This window comes from Vombatus ursinus, unplaced genomic scaffold (genome assembly GCF_900497805.2).
Source record: "Vombatus ursinus unplaced genomic scaffold, bare-nosed wombat genome assembly UNPS02014832.1, whole genome shotgun sequence".
NCBI classification, from domain to species: Eukaryota; Metazoa; Chordata; class Mammalia; order Diprotodontia; family Vombatidae; genus Vombatus; species Vombatus ursinus.
The window spans coordinates 22,271,691-22,287,506 of record NW_020954610.1 but is presented as its reverse complement, the minus strand read 5'-3'; the positions used below and the strand labels follow the sequence as shown (position 1 = coordinate 22,287,506).

General features: G+C 37.6%; 1 pseudogene; it reads right to left on the bottom strand.

Moving 5' to 3' along the window:
• Positions 1-13,525, bottom strand: part of LOC114025713 — a 34,851-nt pseudogene extending 21,326 nt beyond the window's left edge.
• Positions 13,526-15,816: the final 2,291 nt, after the last annotated feature.

Below are 15,816 nucleotides of genomic sequence, written 5' to 3'. Positions count from 1 at the left end.
GATAATAGTATTTGTTAAAATCTGGCTTTCCCCAGAAAAAATACCTTTGGTAGCTGAAAGATATGGTTAAAAAGGAAAATGTCATACTCCTTACTCCTATTTCCATAGTAACTCTTTGCCACTATCATACAGCTTACTCTTTTTTGTAGCAATAATCTATCAGTCAAAAGGTCATTTTCCTTCACTACCAAAGTAGTTCAGTAGGTGGCTCACAATCAGATCTCTACCCCTAACCTCTGCTTTTATGCTCAGAGATTACATGGCAGATGCTGATATACCCTTCAACACAAACCCCAGACTTTCAATTCATCAAAGGCTTTAATCCCTAAGACCTTCATTTTCACTGGTCTTCAGTCACTCACCAGGATGTTTATGGTATATACGTGAACATACTTAGGTAGGCATGTGCATATATGTTCATATGCTAACATTTAAACTAATATTATATTTCATCCCCTAAGTAACTCTGGACCTAGAAATTCTTTAGTTTGAAATGGAGTATAGAACTCTGTGGTAAAATAAGTTTTGACTCACGTATTTCCTTCCTTAAGCATGTAGCATGGCAGTGTATCATTGTATTGATTCTTAATCAAGGGAGTGCAATATCTAACCTTCCCACCAGGTGAGACACTTCTTAAGCCACAAATGTATTAACTATCTCAGTTCTTCAGCAGAGTTTTCAAAAATATGATATGTTTCCTGTTGGGGAGAGGTAGCCCACAACATTTCCTAGTGTGTCCTGAACTAGATTAAAAAGTAATTGGAAAATATTTAACAAAATAATATAATAAAACAGATAAAATGTATTTTAAAACTAAGTTCATAGGCAGCCCTCAGGGATTCTTATGTATGGATTAGTGGCCTCCATTTCTATTTGAGTTTGACATCATTGTTCCACAGAATAAATATGTTCCACCATATAATACTTTGCTTACAGGAATCTAGATAGCTTCTCCTATTGTCAAGCTTATGTTACAGCAGTGATCTTAAAGCTGTTCAAACTAAAGAATTCCTAGGTCCAGAATTGCTTAGGGGATTAAATATAATATTAGTTTAAATGTTAGCATATGAACACATATGCACATGTCTATATAGGTATGTTCACATATATATGCAATAAAACCCACATATAGAACCACAGTGCTATATATGCATACTTAATACATATCCACTTGTATACACATTACACAACATGTATATAAGGTGCTGTGCTCTATGAGTGAAGCAGAACTGAAGTGACTCAAAAGAAACACAAGATGCACAAATTTAGAGAATCCACACCAAATGTTCATCATATAGTTACATATACTTATATTTGTGTGCATAGATCTCAGTATGTAAAGTAGAATGTGCATATGTACATACTTGTGTACAGTCAATATATATGTGCACGCATGCATGCATGCATGTAAATTACAAGTCAAGATAGGAAAGATAGTTTGTCAGGAGATTTAAATGTCAAACAGAAGTAATAGAGAGTCATTGGATCTAATTGCATGTGTGGCAGGCAGTGACATGAAAAGTCTTTAACTTTAGGAAAATCATTTTGGCAGCTGAGTGGAAGGGTGTTTATGATAGGCAAGAAATACCAGAAAGCTACTACAATAGAACAGATGTGAGATAATTAATTGGGAACTATTCCTAGAATCAGGGCCTCTTGTTTGCCTCCCTGACTGTAACCAAAAGTCTTGGAAAAGCCAAAGGTCTGTGTCCACGTCCTACCTACTTGACCATCTGCCTATCTGCCTATACCAGGGTGGTGGCTGTGGAAACATAGAGAGGAGTACACAAAAGAGAGATGCTGCGAAGGTAGAAATGACAAGACTGGGCAAATAGACTGGATATGTGAACTGAATATGAAAGAGGAATAGAAGGTAACATTTAAGATGTTAGCCTCTATGAATGGGAGAATTATGGTGCCTTCAGAAATTTCAATGGAAGTTGAAGAAAGGACCAGTACCCAGTGCTATACACCAGTGTACATATCACATGTCCCTTTCTATCCTACATAGGTTTTCTCTCTGTTCCAAGGCTGGATCCACTTTCTAAGAATTCTGGTGAGGCAAGAAGAGAAATCAGCTTCATCATTACAGTTTGGCCTGTATGTTTCTCCCCAAACTTTTATTGTCCTATTTACTGATTAAAAAAAGACAATTCAGAGGTAGAAGAAACAAGATGTGGCAAGAGTTACATGCCAATTATCCATAACTGTTTCCCTTCCAAGTTTCAGAACTCTGAAATGTCTCTTTTATCACAATCTCCTTTAATTCAATCTCTTTTTCCTGACCCCTCCAAAATCTATTATGTTCCCTCTCTTAAATTCCTTAAAGCTTTCCAGTTTTCTGGCTTTATCAACCTACCTGGTCTCATCTCCCTACCTTGATTGTAAGGTTTACCCATAGATTATCAATTTCCCTTGAATATTCTGCCCTTTTGCCCATTCATCAGTTACAGTTTTCCTTATATTATCCCCACCTTATACCTTCTCCATTTCTACTCATTGTTGAATGCTCCTGGATAAAATCTTTCTCAGATAAAAATATAGAGGGAATCCAGTAGATTATAAAGTCTTAGAAGTAGGGATACTTCTGTTTTTGCCTTTGTATTTCCAGTGCCTTTAACATGATTGTTTGTTAATAAATTCATATTTGAGAGGGAAAGGGAAAAATGAAAGCAAGAGCAGTATCAGTTGAATTCTTTAAAAATTTATGCTATCTCATCTTTACTGAGTGCCCACTATTACAGGAAATCCCTTTATTCTTTTCTAATCAAGCATATCACATTCTCTATTGGTGCAATTGCAAACCTTCTCTGCTTTCCTTAGACCTCTTCCTTCTCTTTTAAAAGAGGACTTCACTTCCTACATTGCTAAGAAAATAGGGACCTTTCATTGCAAGGTCCCTTTTCTCCCACATTTCACATCTCAACATCTCCTTTTATCATGCTGTATTCTTTTTGCTTCTTTGTTCCAGGTTCTGATGAAATAGTAGACACCTTAGCTATGTCAAAGCTAACTATTCTGCTTGGATTCTTAGTCCCATTATTTCCTGTCTACTTAGAGAGCATAACCCTTTTGTCTTTCCCACTCTCTCACCTTTGTTCTCTCATAATCTTCTAATTCTCTCCAGTCATCTATAAAAATTCTCAAGTTTCTTTCATCCATTGAAAGTCTTGATATAAGGATGTCATTATCTCAAACTTTTATCATATATCTCTTATTCCTTTTAAAGCCAAATTCCTATAAAATACCATCTATAGTTGTTTCCATTTCATCACCTTCATTGTCATGCAATCTGCTTTCCACTTCCAGGCATGAAAAGAAATTGGCCTTTCAAAGATTAGCAATGCAGAGGATAGCTAGAGAAGGAGTTACCTTGCATTTAAAAAAAAAGGGGGGGAGGATACACATATGATACAGCAAAGAAGGTTGTGTGATTTATTTATACTTGCATGACTACAATGTTTCAGCATTAGTAAGGATTTTTACCTTTATTATCTCATGTGAGCCTCTCAACAACTCTGTGCTGGTTGGAGGGAGTATTATAATCTCTATTTTTAGATGAAGAAACTGAGAGGTTAAAAGTTTTTTTCAAGGTTATAAAGACAGTTAACAGCAGAACCAAATTTCAAACCTCAGTCTGCTTACACAAAGTCTTTCCACTACACTTTAGTCAAGGTGCTAATGAATGGTGGAGATTTGGCACTATTTTTCACAGAGTGATTATGTATTCTCAGTCCTATTTTGCCAATAATTTATTTTGTGACTTTGGGGAAGACATTTAAACTCTATTAGTTCTGTCAGTTTCCTTACACACAGACACACATACACACACACACACACAAAGTCATGGAAGTCTAGTGCCTACTTGACCTCTGAAAATGAATGTTGAACTTTACCTCTACGGAACTATTGAGCTGGACAAAAATCACTTGATTCTTCAGAATGGAGTGCAACCCACCTGATTAATCCTTGACCTTGAAAAGGAAAATTAATGTTGTCATTTCCTTCAGTTTTTCAATTTTCTCTTAACATCCTTGGAGATGGAGTTAAGTTGATCAATGTCCTCAACAGAGATATTCACTAATTGTCTAAGCTTCTATTAGAATATATATTATGTAAAGCATGGAATTAATGCATCTACTGAATAGGAACTTTATTTTCTATAAGAATTTTATATTCTATAAGAAAAGCAACATATTATAATGGAAGGATCTCTATCAGTGAAGAGGACCTGAGTTCATGTGCCAGATCTGCCAGTAACTAGCTGTGTGACTTTTGAATTACTTCTCTAAATCTTTTTCCTTATAAATAAAATGAAAGAGTTGAATTACATGTACTAAGTTCTGTTTTTGCATTAGGGGGCCTATAATTTTGTTGTGAAGTCTAATCATTTGTTAAAACAGCTCTTATTCCATACCCTTCTATGAGTGTTAGTAAAAGTATTTTTTTTAAATTCACAAATATATTAGCATTTTAACTTTATTAATTTAACTATTATTTAGAAGAGTCTTTTAGTTACTGTTTTCACATACTGGTTCTAGGGAAGACAAAACTATTATTGGTATACTTATATGATAAATAGGTATCCTCAACACAAGTAGAACACTTTTTTTTTTCAGATTTTGCTATTTCCTGATGGGAATATTCCTTTGTCTGTAAAATCTACATTGTTGGGGATTTCTACTTTCAGTCAGAGTGACAAATAGCCTGTCATCACATCACATAGGGAGCTTTATGGAAAAATCCATTTCTCTAAATGTACCAATGATTGCCATTACCAAAACAGATCTATCATTAATATGTTTGCTCTGTGTATAAACAAAGCTTTTTAGAGACTGGATGGAAATTCCAGATAAAATCTCATCTCTCATAAGACTTTCCTATGTCCACTTAAAGCTAATTGCTTCCTTCTCTTGATTGTCTCCCATTTATTCTCTACAAGTCTTTTTGTACATTGTTGTTTTTATATTTATTCCCCCAGCAGATTATGAACTCTATCAGAGCAAGGACTGTCTTTCTTACTTCTTTGTATCCCTGGGAAAGTTCCTGATACATAGCAGGTATTAATGAATGCTTATTGATTAGCTGACTTACAGTTACACATATAACTATACTTATTGCACTATTATAAACACTATTATTTAGACTCCATTTAAGGCAATTCTGACATTCAATTGAGTTGACTCAAAATGAAGTAAAAATTGAAAGATATTAATTAAATGAAGTAATAAAGCAAAATACTTTTTTCTATTACATTTCAAATATATTATCTTTCTAAATGTTGTTCTTTACAGAATTTATGGGAGAATTTCTTAATAACTTCATCAATGTGAGTTTTTAATCCTGTGTATTTTTTTATTTCAGTATCAACAAAATCAATAAAAATTTAAGTCATCCTTCAATGAGATTTATTATATATACATTTATATGTTTAAAAAAAGAAAAAGAAAAACATTCATAAATTTTCTATGAATTAAAGAGTATGAAAATAAGGTAAATTTATACAAAGAAAAAACAAAAGAAAAATAGCTGATTTATTATATATTTTTAATTTTTAATGGTGTTGTTCTTTTTTTAAATTTTGTTTACTTATTTTTTGTTTTCAACATTCACTTCCATAAGCTTTGAGTTATAAATTTTCTCCCCTTTGCTTGTTTCCCTGTCTCCTCCCCCAGAAAGTATGCAATGTGATATAAGCTCTACATAAACATTATTATTAAACATTTTCACATTAATCATGTTGTAAAGAAGAATTAGAACAAATGGAAGGAATCACAAAAAGAAGAAACAAAACAAAACAGCAACAGCAACAGCAGCAACAAAAAAGAGCAAATAGTATGCTTCAATCTGCATTTAGACTCCTGAGTTCTTTCTCTGCTGGAAAACAGCATCTTCCATCATGAGTCTTTTTGAGTTGTCTTACGTCCTGGCATTGTTAAGAAGGGATGAGTCTATCAAAATCAGACATCACACATTTTGACTGTTACTGTGAACAATGTTCTCCTGGTTTTGTTCACTTCACTCAGCATCAGTTCATATAAGTCTTTCCAGGTTTTTCTGAAGTCTGCCTGCTCATCATTTCTTTTTTTTTTATAAAAAAAATATTTATTACAAGGAAAGGATTTCTGGGGAAAGAGATATTCAGAAATGAAGAGAATATAAAACCAAACTATATCAATAAAGACAATTAAATATTAAAAAACGGTATAGCATGAATTTTGTTATTGTTGTTCTGTCACTTCAGTTGTGTCTCACTCTTTGTGAACCCATTTGGGTTTTCTTGGCAAAGATACCAGAGTACAGATGAGGAAACTGAGGTAAACAATACTAGTTACAAAACACTACCCAAATAAGCCTAAGGAACACTCTTCCACAATTACACATAGCATCAATGGGAAGAATAGGTGCATGCATACAGTTTTGTAGGAGAGAGGCATATGTGTAGGGAGGGCATACAGCCAAGGCACCTCACACCTCCAACCATGCAGAGCCCCCACGTCTTTCTCTTCTTGTGGTGTCCTACTGGGCAAGCCATTCTACTGGACTCCTTAGATTATTCTTCTTGGTAGCTGGACTGGTTTCACTACGGGACTTTCTGGGCTTGCTCTCTGCTGAGGGCAGCAGAAGCCCTTTCCCCTGCTGCACTCTATAAGAGGGATAAGGGAAAAGTTCAAGTGGAAGAAGCATTCCTTCTCAAGAAAGAATCTCTCTCCTTGTAGCTAGTTTGGTGTTGTTTGTCCTTCGTTCCTGAAGAGGACCATCAGAGAGGTGATGCCATGACATGCAAATGAATTGGATTTAAGTGAGGGAGGGCAGTTCAAAGCCACCTGCCTCATTTCATCTCCGGAGCCCTCTGGGTCCAGTGGCCAGATATATATCAGGACAACCAGAGATGGCCCAGGATGCAGTGGGGGACCTTGGCCTTTTCAAGCTAAGGTCTTAAGTAGACAAAACAGGAAGTAGCTAGCTAGCTCTCTTCTTGAGTGCTAGAGATGATTGACTCTCTACTCCCTGCAGAGCTTTCTAGTATGCTTTTTTATATTGGCCCAGGGGGTGTGGCTTACTCTTCAGCTAGCTAATGTCTAGCCAACCTATAATTCCACCAATTTAATTAAAGACCTTTATACCTCCTTGAGGGATAAAGAAGTGAAAACATTTTCATTTTCTTTATATTTAGCTTAGGGGTTCACAGCAGTGATTTCTAAATGGGTGGTTTTGTGGTAAGCAAGAGAAATGAAAGCCAACTTAGGTAACTAGAACCAAGTTTACTGAAGGATATTTGGAGTCACAAATGACTGGACAACGGATGGTAACTTGCCACAGTGTGGCAATAGGTTCATCTAGGCTTCTTCATGGAAGAGATGTTCTTTCTCAGATTTTGAGGTTCCCAGAGCCTATGCAAGAGAGGGATCCTATTCTTGTGAAGCACGACATATGGATCCAGTTTGTACTTTGACAAAAAGTAGCCTCCCTTTTTCTCCTTATAAAATCTTCTTATAAAAAGTGTTACGTAGTATATGACACTTCAAAGTTTGCAAAGTGATATAGACATATGTATAATATATAATCTCATTTGATTCTCATAACAACCTGGTGAAGCAAGTGCTATTATTATTCCCATTTTTACAAATGAGGAAACCGAGGCCAACATCAGTCAAGAGGCTTGCTGAAGATGGCACAGCTATCAGGAGTCTGAGGCACATTTCAAACTAATGTCTTCTGATTCTATGTCCAGGTTTCCATCCACTGTGTCATCTACCTATGCCCTATCTTCCATTAGAAGGGCAGCTAGGTGTTGCAGTGGACAGAGCACTGGGATTGGAATCAGGAAGACTCGTCTTCCTCAGTTCAAATCCAACCACAGACTCTTATTATTCACACAATCCTGGGCAAGTCACCTAACCCCGTTTGCCTCTGTTTCTTCATCTGTAAAATGAAATGGAGAAGGAAATGGCAAAACATTCCATTAGTTCTGCCAAGAAAATCTCAAAGAGGGTCACAAAGAGCTGAAAATGACTGACTGAACAGCAACAACTGAATCTTCCATTAGAAAGCAAATTCCTTAAGAGATATTTTGTTTTATCTTGGTAACCCTAGCACCTAGCAAAAAGTAGGCTTTCTTTTGTTTCCTTTTTTCTTTTTTTATTAATAAATTTATTTATTTTTAGTTTTCAACATTTACTTCCACAAGATTCTGAGTTCCAAATTTTTACCCCATCTTGTCCCTCCCCCCACCCCAAGATGGCATACATTCTGAATACCCCTTCCCCTAGTCTGCCTTCCCTTCTATCTCCCCCCCTTCTCTTATCCCCTTCTCCTTCTACTTTATTATAGGGCAGGATAGATTTCTGTACCCCATTTCCTGTATTTCTTATTTCCCAGTTGCATGTGAAAACATTTTTTTAAACATGTGTTTTTAAAACTTTGGGTTCCAAATTTTCTCCCTTCCTCCCTCCCCACTCACCCTCATTGAAAAGGCAAGCACCTCAATATAGGTTATACATGTGCAGTTATGCAAAACACTTCCACAGTAGACATGCTGTGAAAAACTAACCCTATTTCCCTTAATCTTATTCTGTCCCCCCATTTATTCTATTCTTTCTTTTGACCCTGTCCCATCTCAGAAGTATTTGCTTCTGATTACTCCCCTTCCCCGTCTGTCCTCCTCTTTATCATTCCCCTACTCTCTTGTACCCTTCCCCCCTATTTTCCTGTAGGGTAAGACAGATTTCCATACCCTATTGAGTGTGTATGATATTCCCTCCTTAAGTCATATCCTATGAGAATAAGATTCACTCATTCCCTCTCACCTTCCCCATTTCCCCTCCACTGCAAGAGCCTTTTCTTTTCTGTTTTGTTTGTGAGATAATTTACCCCATTCTACCTCTCCCTTTCTCCTTCTCCTAGTATAATCCTCTCACCCCTTAATTTTATTCTCCAGATATGATCCCTTCATATTCAACTCACCCTGTGCCATCTATCTATCTATCTATCTATCTATCTATCTATCTATCTATCTATCTATCTATCTATCTATCTATCTGTCTAATTTTTTCCCTTCCATTACCCTAACACTGACAAAGGTCTCATGAGTTACAAATATCATCTTTCTATGTAAGAATGTAAACAGTTCAACCTCAATAAGTCTCTTATGATTTCTCTTTCCTATTTACCCCTTCATGTTCCACTTGAGTCTTGTATCAGAAAGTCAAATTTACTATTCAGTTCTGGTCGTTCCATCAAGAATGCCTGAAAGTCCTCTATTTCACTAAATGATCATTTTTTCCCCTGAAGGATTATACTCAGTTTTGCTGGGTAGGTGATTCTTGGTTGTAATCCTATCTCCTTTGCCCTCCAGAATATTATATTCCATGCCCTGAGGTCCCTTAATGTAGAAGCAGCTAAATCTTGTGTTATCCTGATTGTGTTTCCACAATACTTGAATTGTTTCTTTCTGGCTGTTTGTAATATTTTCTCCTTGACCTGGGAACTCTGGAATTCAGCTACAATATTCCTAGGAGTTTGCCTTTGGGGATCTCTTTCAGGAGGAGATAGGTGGATTCTTTCAATTCGTATTTTGCCCTATGGTTCTAACATATCAGGGCAGTTTTCCTGGATAATTTCTTGAAAGATGATGTCCAGGCTTTTTTTTTTTTTGATCATGGCTTTCAGATAGTCCAATAATTTTTAAATTCTCTATCCTGGATCTATTTTCCAGGTCAGTTGTTTTTCTAATGAGATATTTCACATTGTTTTCTAATTTCTCGTTCTTTTGGATTTGTTTTACAGTGTCTTGATTTCTCATAAAGTCACTACCTTCCAATTGCTCTATTCTAATTTTTAAGGAAGTATTTTCTTCAGTAATCTTTTGGACTTCCTTTTCCATTTGACCAATTTTGCTTTTTAGGGCATTCTTCTCCTCATTGACTTTTTGGACCTCTTTTGCCATTTGGGTTAGGTTATTTTTTAAGGTGTTATTTTCTTCAGTATTTTTTTGGGTCTCCTTCAGCAAGCTGTTGACTTGTTTTTCATGATTTTCTTGCATCACTCTCATTTGTCTTCCCAGTTTTTCCTCTACTTCTCTTACTTGCTTCTCAAAATCCCTTTTGAGCTCTTCCACGGCCTGGGACTGATTCATATTTTTCTTGGAGGCTTTGCATGTAAGAGCTTTGACTGTGTTGTCGTCTTCTGGTTTTATGTTTTGATCTTCTTTGTCACCAAAGTAAGATAATATAGTCTGACTCTTTTTGCACTGCTTACTCATGATCCCGGCTAATTACTTGAGTTTTACACTTTTTGTTAAGGCAAAAGTCTGCTTCCAATGTGGAGAATGTACAGTCCCAAGCTTTGGGGGTTTGTACAGCTGTTTTCAGAGATACTTCTAGGTACATGTAAATTTTCAGTTCTTTCAAGGTGGTATGAAAAGGGTGAGGTGTTTCCTCTCCATCACCACAACAAGCTTCACCACACCAGCATTCCTCCTCGCCCCAGGACAGCCCCTCAGAACTGTGACCCAGATCCAAGCACGGGCAAAGCAAGTGATTCCTGCCTCAGCACTGGCAAAGAGATCCCTGCAATCCCCTTCTGATCAGCCACTCAATTCCCCCTCAGTCTGTGCTCTGGAAGCTCAGGAGGCAGCTGCTGCCAGGCTCAGGACTTGTGGCTGAGACCTAGCTTCTCTCTCACCAAAGTCACAGACTTTTCCCACTGACCTTCTAAGTCGTCTTTGGTGTTCATGGGTTGAGAAGTCTGGAAACTGCCACAGCTGATGATGATTCAGTCCTCTGAGGCCTGCTCCAGGTTTGCTGTGGCCTGCACACCCACACCACGCCGCTCGTCTCCCCACCTGGTGCGATATACCTTTCCAATTAACCATCCAGGTTGTCTTGGTCTGGAAATTTGTTTCACTCTGTCTTTTTGTGCATTTTGCTGCTTTAGAATTTGTTTAGAGCAATATTTTTACAGGTATTTGGAGGGGTTTGGGGGAGAGCTCAAGCAAGTCACTGCTTTCACTCTGCCATCTTGGCTCCGCCCCCTTCATCATTTCTTATAGCATGGTAGTATTCCATTACCTTCATATGCTACAACTTGTTCAGCCATTCCCCAATTGATGGGCATTCCCTCAATTTCCAATTTTTTGCCACCACAGAAAGAGCTGCTATAAATATTTTTTGTATGTATGGGTCATTTTCCCATTTTTTTTTATTTCTTTGGGATTTTGCCTTCCCTACTATTTTTCCGTGGGGTAAGACAGATTTTCATACCAAATTGAGTGTGTATGTTATTCCTTTGATAAGCCAAATCCAATGAGAATAATATTCACTCATTCCCTCTCACCTCCCCCCATTTCCTCTCCACTCTAAAAGACTTTTCTTGTCTGTTTTATGTGACATAATTTAGCCCGTTCTACCTCTCTCTTTCTCCTTCTCACTGTAAAATTCTCTCTCACCCTTTAATTTTATTTTTTAGATATCATTCTTTCATATTCTACTCACTCCCTCTAAGTACCCTAATACTAAGAAAGGTCTCATGAGTTACAAATATCATCTTTCTATGTAAGAATGTAAACAGTTCAGCTTTAACAATTACCTTATGATTTCTCTCTCTTGTTTATCTTTTCATGCTTCTCTTGAGTCTTATATTTGAAAGTCAAATTTTCTATTCAGCTCTAATATTTTCATCAAGAATGCTTGAGAGTCCTCTATTTGTTGAATATCCATTTTTTCCCCTGAAGGATTATACTCAGTTTTGCTGGGTAGGTGATGCTTGGTTTTTATCCTAGCTGTCATTCTCTCTGGAGTATCATATTCAAGGCCCTCTGATTCCTTGATGTAGGAGCTGCTAAATCTTGTTTTATACTGACTGTGTTTGCACCATACTTGAATTGTTTCCTTCTAGTTGCTTGTAATATTTTCTCCTTGACTTAGGAACTCTGGAATTTATCTATAATATTCCAAGGAGTTTTCCTTTTGGAATGTCTTTCAGGAGGTGATCAGTAGATACTTTCAATTTCTAGTTTACCCTCTAGTTCTAGAATATCAGGGCAGTTTTCCTTGATAATTTCTTGAAAGGTGATGTCTAGGCTCTTTTTTTGATCATGACTTGCAGGTAGTCCAATAATTTTTAAATGATCTCTCCTGGATCTATTTTATAGGTCAGTTGTTTTTCCAATGAGATATTTCACACTGTCTTCCATTTTTTCATTCTTTTGTTTTTGTTCTATAATTCCTTGATTTCTCATGGAGTCATTACCTTCCATTTGCTCCAGCCTAATTTTTAAGGAATTATTTTCATCAGTGAGTTTTTGGATCTCCTTTTCCATTTGGCCAATTCTGTTTTGTAAGTCATTTTCTCCTCATTGGTTTTTTGGACCTCTTTTGCCATTTGATCTAGTCTATTTTTGAAGATGCTATTTTCTTAAGCGTTTTTGGAGTCCCCTTCAGCAAGCTGTTCACTTAATTTTCATGATTTTCTTACATCACTCTCATGTCTCTTCTCAAATTTTCCCCTACTTCTCTTGCTTTTCAAAAAACATGTTTGAGCTCTTCCATGGCCTGAGACAAATTTATATTTTTCATGGAGGCTTTGGATGTGGGAGGCTTTGACTTTGTTGTCTTCTTCTGATTCTGTTTTGACCTTCTTTGTCACCAAAGTAAGATTCTATGGTCTGAGTTTTTTCTGCTGTTTTGTTTTTGTTCCCAGCCAATTACTTGACTTTTTAAATCTTTTTTTAAGGTAGGGCTCTTCTTCCAGTGTGGAGGGTGTACTGTCCCAAGCTTCAGGGGTTTTGTGCAGTTGTTTTCAGAGATACTTCTAGGGACTTGTAAATTTTCAGTCCTTCCAAGGTGCTATCATCAAGGGTGAGGTGTTTACTCCTTTCCTGGCCTGTCCTCTGGTCTATGAATGACCAAAGCACTCTTTTCTGCCTTGGAACTGTGAAGAGGTTTCCCTGTCCACTGCTACCACAAGCCTTGCCACACCAGTGCTGTTCCTTGCTCCATAACCTTCACCCAGGAATATGACCTAGATCCATGCACAGGCAAAGCAAGAGAATTCTATCTCAGCAGCAGCAAAGTGATCCCTGCATTCCACCTCTGATCAGTTGGTCAACCCCCAACCCCACCTCCACCTTCTTTGGCTTGAGAGTTCTGGAAGCAACTGCTGCCAATGTGACCACTGCCCTGGGATTGTGTCAGGCCTAGGGCTGGACTGCAATGTTCTGTCACCCAGGACTGATAGACCTTTCTTACTCTCCCTCCAAGTTGTCCTTGGCCTCTGTGGGTCAAGAAGCCTGGAAACTGCAAGAGCTGCCCATGATTCAGTTTCCTGAGGTCCACTCTGAGTTTGTTCTGTCCCTGTCTTTGCTTGCATGGCCCACATTGAACTGCTCTCCTCCATCAGCCTGGTGCAATACCCACTTCCTATGAATGATTCAAGTTGTCCGGGGCTGGAAATTTGTTTTACTCTGTCCTCCTGTGGGCGCTGCTGCTCTAGAATTTTTTCAGAGTCATTCTCTATAGGCATTTGCAGGAGTTTGGGCAAGAGCTCAAACAAGTCACTGCTTCTACTCCCAATTCTAATTTTTATCAAATTGTTTTCTTCAATTAGCTTTTGTGCCTCCTTTTCCATTTGGTCAATTCTTCTTTGTAGGAAGTTGTTTTCCTCAGTGTACTTTTTTCCTTGCTTGGCCAATTGCATTTTTTTTTTAGGAATTGTTTTCTACAGTCAGTTGTTGTCCTTCCTTTTCTAAGCTATTGACTCTGTCTTGCATACCTCTCATTTCTTTCCCCAATTTTCTTTTACCTTCTTATTTGACTTTTAAAATCCTTCTTGAACTCTTCCAAGAAGGCTTTTTGGGCTTTAGACCAATTTATATTCCCCTTTGAGATTTCAGATGTGGGTATATTGACAATGTTGTATTCTTCTGAATTTGTGTTTTGCTCTTCCCTGTTTCCATAGAATTTAAGGCCATTGTCCATTTCTGCTTTTTTAAAGCTCATGGTATTCCCCTATTTCCTGGCTTTTAAATTGAGCTCTCCCACTGTAGCACAGGTGGCACTGATCCAAGTTTCTTGTGTGTTGAGGCCTTGGGTGCTGGCAACTGGAAGCTGTGGGTGTCTGGAAGCTTGCCTGAGTTGCTGAGCTGGGTCAACAACATGGAAACTCTTGAGGTGGAATTGAAGTCTGGGCCCAGGAGGTCTCCTGGTCACCTTGGCTGCTTTGAAGCACTGGAAAATTTGGTTGCTGCAGGAAACTACCGGCTTGGAACTGTGCCTCCTGGAGTTGTGCTGAAGTGAAGCAAGGTTTGGCTTCTGGAGGATGACATGTACCCAGAGTTATGCTTCCTGGAGTTGTGCTTCTGGGTGTTGTGCTGAAGTACCAGGAGGCTTGACTGCTGGAGTCTATCTGTTTCCCAGCATGTTCTAAGGCACTCAGGGGGTCTTGGATTTGGCACTTGCCTGCTCCTCCACCCAGAGGCTCAAGATCTTCCTCTAGTTTGCTGAGGTGGGCCTTGCCACTGTCTTGTTGGGAGGCCTCCTGTCCTGTACTGTTTCCCTTCCACCAGAGGAAGAGGGACCTTTCCAGTTAAACCCCCAAGCTTCCCAGTCTATAAGACTGCTGCACCTCATCTTTCTGTTGGCTCAGGTGTTCTGGGGTTTTTCCTAGGGCAACATTTTCTGGGTTTGTAGAGGTAAAAAATGGAGAGTGAGAATGACTTCAGGGGGAGTGACATCTTAGCTCCTGGAAGTTCAACCAATTTATTCTATTTTTGTAACTCAATTTTATCTTTGTACTTTATTGGATAATTGAAATTGCTCATGGAGTTTATGAGAGATTTATGGTGACTCATCAATTGAACATGAGTGGGTTTTGGCTTCTTTTGGGATTTGATTCAGAATATCATGGATATGGTTTCAATAATGGGACATATTACATGGCGAATTCTTAGACTCCATTACTGCTATCCTTTGTAGCACTTACTTCCAAATTTTCTACAAAAGACAGAACAAAACAAAACAAGAGCAACTACAGATGACACTTTTTATGATAAACCACAGCAGAGAATTATCAATGATTAACACAATGTTTTAAAGCATTTAAATTATATTAGCTAAGTTTTCATAATTTGAAAATTGAATGAATTCTCTTCCTTAACCCTCCCTGCAATTCTCATGCTATATACATTTCATAATTGCTGTGAAACTATAGCTTGGTGTTATGTCATTTTCACTGATTACTTTTAAAATATGAAAACACATTTTTTTCTTTTAAGAAATGGTTTGTAATAATATTTTTGCTCTGACATCATCATGATTTTCTTTTTATTTTTCTCCTCCTTCTCATCTAGACTGAATCTTTCTATCTAACCTATGTTGGAAGTACAGAGACTACTTATGGGCTCAATTTACTTTGATTGGCATGAGCAGTTTGACCACCTTCATTTTGTAGCCTGGAATGTTTCATCCCTGCTTAGGCTTTCTAGTGGTTTCCCATTTCTGAAGACCCATCACATTAATGTGAAATTTAGTATAAAAATCTAATTGACTAAGCCCTCTATAATTCAGAACTACCAAGTTCAAGAGACAGATCCATTGAGATTGTAGGCATTCACCACTATACCTAACCTTCATTTATAAATATGTCCTTCAACCATGGCATAACCAATATGTTGCTCCAAGTAACAATGATTACAAAAATAAAAAGGGAGGAGAAAATACTTCAGCAAAATTAGCAAATGTGACAACACATGCAGTATTTCACATCCCTAGCAATCTCTTTCTGCAAAGATGGAAAGGATATTCATTTCCTTTATT